Consider the following 5,139-nt stretch of genomic DNA (forward strand, 5'->3'; position numbering starts at 1 on the left):
CTCGCTGCACTCACCAAGCCTGCACAAACTTAACCTCTTCCCCCTCCACCTCACACAGGAAAAGAAACATACCGGGCCTGGTGCTTTGATTCAGGCTCAGTAATCTGGAGGTCTGGATAAAGCCCCGGCTTAGAGGCCATTTTAGACGGCCAGTTTTAGGGACTTTAGGAAGAAAAAGTTGTAGAAGCTGCTGAAATGTGTTTGCAACAGTGTATTGGTTAATCAGATAAACATTTTAGTCTGGGATCGTAAAAACAAATAAGACATAAACTGGTTAACAAAAATATGGTTAAAGATGAAGGCTGATCGTCATATCACTCTTTATTCAAAGTTAGTTTAGCATAGCTAATTTGTGCTATAAACATAGCAGATGATATTTATTAGTTCTAGTTTAGAACATTTAGGCACATTACTTATCCCCATAATCAGCGTGCCCTGCCCACATTAAACCAATTAAGCTGGAATTTTTATAGGATTGATGCCTGCTTATTTTCCTAAATCACCCAAAGCCCTTCTGGGCCTTATTCTGCTCAGGCTACGACACACTTCTTATGTTGGACTGTTACTGCAGAGAGAAAGTGGCTAAAACACCTTCATTTACTGGTGCTCAGTTGAGCCTGAAGCCCACACCTCTGTCAAACTTAACATTGCTTGCAAGGCAATAATCTGACATTAAGAAAAGACATGAAATAAAAACTGCGCATGGTGAAATGAAGCTCCTTATTAGAAACTGTTAAATGCTTTTAGAGATTTAATGCATCGTTTAATGCATCTCTCAAGTGAAAGGATAAGGGCCATTATCCCTGTGCCACCCAGGGTGAGAGGAATTCCATCTTCTCTCTAAATTGACTCTCACCCACATAAGTCACACACACACACGCACACACAGAAAGAGAAAGAGAGAGGTTTTTGTATCTATCTATCCAGCTATCTAGCTATGCAGTTATGTCAGATTTCCAGTAGAGAGAATGTTTTCAGTAATATGTTTGTAGCCACACTAGGTAGTCGTCTATCTGCTGATCCTAGTTTTGGTTGATAGTTAAATATCTTGTCAACTTTTGAATGGATTGCCATGAAACTGGTACATTCACGGCCCTCAGAGGGTGAATGAAGAACTCGGTATCACCTGACTTTTCATCCTGCACCACCATCAGGTCAAAAGTTGTCTTTAAGTGTATGACAAGATACCTCTAAAAGTAACGACTGAATTCCCATCAGCCTCCATAATACTTTGAGATACAGTATAACATAACATGATAACATGCCAAATCAAGCTAAGACACTAGTGGCAACAACACTGAGTGCATGTTAACAAAGACCATTATTGTGACAAAAGGAAACAAGTTGATTTTAAGAAATGAAGATGATAACATGTTTGGCATGTTTGGTATGAGCCAGAATGTGCCAGAATGACACACTACTGTTTTAAATGTTTTTATCATTATTATTATTATTTCAGTCAGCACCACAAACGTAATTACATTCTCTACACTATTTTGGGGATGGTGACATATATCTATTTTATTTGCACACCAGCTAGCTGACGTTCAGCTGAAAGTACAGCTGGACTGAGTTCCTATATCTCAGGCTGATGTGGTCCACCTGAGAGTAACATTCAAACAGATGAATGCTAAGTTAATCTCTTCCATATCTTCCCTGTTAAAGAAGTTTTTCCCTTATTCAAGCTGAGGCTGACAAGCTGAGTCTGAGATGTCCTAAAATGGCCAGTGTACAGAGGATAAACCCATTTAATTTAGGTAACAACATTCCTCCTTCCTCTGACCGCCCCCAGGTCAAACTTTACATTTTCTGTTCCCGGCAGAAAGACAAGAATAGCAAAGTTGTTTCTGTATTTTTTCTTCCAACCAGCAATTTTGTTTTCAGGTGTGTAATGAGCATTAGAGCCTCATGGGGCCGCTAGCTTGGCTATTCAGTCTTGTTGAATTAGAAATAAAATCCCAGTATATGAATATTCATTATGATTTTCCCCATCAAAATTTGGCTTAATTTCTTCAGTCAGTTATTTTCCTTTTGGTACAAGAACAGTGATTTATTAAATAATGGGCTTTGACAGTGTTTTGGCCACTTGCATCTCATCTGTCCTGTTATTCCCTTTGCTTAACTGCAACCTTAACATCTGGACCCAGCCAGTTTTTCATGAGGGACAGGATACATAATTAGACACTGTCAGACCTCAGGATCTGTCCGTCCTCCCCTCTCTCTCTCTCAGGTGGGTGCTGCTGACTTCTCTCCCGTCACCAGTTTGTGTGTACACAGAGGACCACAGCCACCCCTCTGCTGCGGTCACTGTGCCGAAACCTAGACACCCTCTAGACCCCTGGAGCCTCTGTGCACCCGTACAGTCGTGAAAGATCAGCCCCCCCATCACCACCCTCCTTCCGTCACTGCCATCTCTTCCCCTTCCCCTACCCTCAAACCAACATATCCCCCCCCTCCTCCTCCCTCTTCATCCTCCTAGCTTCCACACCCTTCCTCACCCACCAACCCCCATCCTCACCATGCAGCTATCCCACTGCCTTGCCATCTCGCAGCATTCCGCGGGCCGTGCACACAGAGGCCTATTGTGTGTGCTGGGAGACGGTGAAGGCAGTATACAGTCAGAGCACCAGAGAAAATGGATTTGTAGAGCTGAAATTGACTCAGTATTACTGCTGTACATTGATGCAGTTCTTTAATTTAAGTTCCACTGGTTTTCAGCAACTTTGGTGCAACATCGTTTTAAAGAGAGCAGCGACAGTACTGCACTGATAAATGTGGAATGATTGCAGCTCTCAGCTGTGTTGTTGTTGTTGGGAGATTATACATCTTCAGCACTTGTAGGATGCTATAAATGGTAACAGTTATTTCTTTAGCATTTAATTTCTGTTTTCCCCCAGTGTTGCTTCTTCTTATATGGCATCATCAACTAAGTAACAATCTTTGTAGTATCATCTTTTTGATTTCTTGTATATATTGATAATAACAGGGTTGGTTAGTTGTGTTTTCAGGCTATAGAAATATATGATACTACTTCTAGGTTTCACTGTGGTGAAGTATTCCTCTTTTGACAAACTGATATATAGATGTTAACAGCTGTAATATGGCAGGCTGTCAGTCTTTCTCTAAGTTAAAGCCCCTTCCAACAGAACAGCAACTTCATCTTTCTTTACATGACACAGCAACAGTGACTTGACCTGACACAGCAAACTAGACTAGTGTTAGTGCAGAATGGCACTGTGTACTCCTACTATTGTCCACAGATTATTGATTCAGCTGGGAAACTGGCTGTTTAAATTCCTGAAATGTTTTCGTCGCCTGACTCATCAGCATCATTGCTGATTGTGGTGTCCTGGTAAACTTGAAGTTACTAAAACCATTAAGTTCTGCACAAAAAAGGAGATGTCTCTAGGTTTCAGCAGTCTGTTTTGAGCTGATGTGGATTCAGTTTTCTACTAACTTTTGTCCTAAAACATTATTGCAATCTACTAAACAGCTCATATACCTGGTAGACCAGAGTTAAGATGGCCAGTTCAAATCTTTCTTTCCTGTATGTGGAATGAGGGGAGCTCTCTAGCAGGTCATGACCCTGGAATTACTGTGCCTCTCCACATGACAAAGACCCCCTTTCAAGCTCACTCACCTGGTCCTATCTCCCAGAGAAGTACATGATAAAGATCACACAGACATTTCATCAACTTTTAGGCTCAGCTTCACAATAGATAATTGTGGCATATATGTGCTATTTTGTCTGGAATGTCGCTATGAAGGTAAATAAGTCTCACTGACAGACCTAGTAAACTGTATATGGACATTTGATATACAGACATGAACATATCTTTAACTGCTATTTGCAGAATATTAAACTATATCTCAAGGCAAACATAATTTTTAATAGTGTTTCTGAGTGCCACAGTGCAATTGTGCTTTTAACTGTTTCTCACAACTTCCTGTCAATGGTCTTTGTCCAAACACACAAACGTCTAAGAAAGTTTGACTGTAATGTGACATAACTGTACTGTTGATTGGTCAGATCAACACTTAGAGGTTGTCTAAGGTCTGCAGATTAATCCATAATCCACAGACTAGACCGAAACGAACAAACCCGCTACCCCGCTGACCCACCGTTGAATTCCCATGACCTGAAAGTAGAACTGTTGGTGGCTCATTAATCTGGCAATTATATTTTGTCTTCACTAGAGTCTATAAACTTTGAGATCCTCATATATAATATAATAATAAAATTTATCAACAGGTCTGAGATGAAACTACCAGCTGGGTTTACACAGCAGTTAGAGGAAAACTATGTTTTGTCTTCTGATTCAAAACATGTTTAATTCAACTAAATGAGTGAATCACAAAATGATTTTGTGTCTTTTATAGTTTTAATGTTTTTTATGAGTAAAAAACTGACTTTGCAAGTGCCTTTTTCATTTTAGGTTTGTGATCAAAGTTTCTCTTATAATTACTTCAGTTGATAGAGTTCCAGCTATGTTTTTAGAAAAATTAGGATTAGGATTGGAAAGACCAGGATTAGGCCATCCACGTTTCAGAATGTGTATTTTTGAGCATCATGACCCACAACACAAACAATACTATAGTTGGTCTGCAATTAGTTTCCAGATTGTCAAGCAGTAGGACATAATTTCCTTTAAAATTTCAAGGTAGTCTTGTCATGATGTGTAACCCATATTGGACATTCAATATATACTTTATTAGTAATGTGGACTTAAATTGTTTAGGCTCACTCACAGAAAAACCATTAGTTTTATTAAATCACCTATAGGTCATTGTAACACTGAGAATGGCCCTGAAATGTTTACATAAGCCTTTCAAAGTTCATTTACCAGGTTTTCAGTCAGCTTTGAGATTTCTTAATTCAATTGCACAAGGTGTCGAGTGTCGAGTCAGAGAAAGGCCTGTTCTCTACTGCTTGTCGTTCCATTTTTAATGTGAAAGTGAAGGTGCATCTCTTGGCCAGGCCGGGCCAAGCAGGTCAAGGGAGGAAGGAGGGCTTGAGTTAAAAAAAGTCCCTGGGAGTGTAGATGCTGCTGAATTGAGGGGAGGGAGATAAGGTTCGGGTTTCAGCTTGACTGGGGGTCTGGGGGAAGGACTGGTATTTTGGAATATACGAAGATCCAT

The sequence above is a fragment of the Thunnus albacares genome, chromosome 5 (genome assembly GCF_914725855.1).
Source record: "Thunnus albacares chromosome 5, fThuAlb1.1, whole genome shotgun sequence".
In the NCBI taxonomy this organism is placed as follows: Eukaryota; Metazoa; Chordata; class Actinopteri; order Scombriformes; family Scombridae; genus Thunnus; species Thunnus albacares.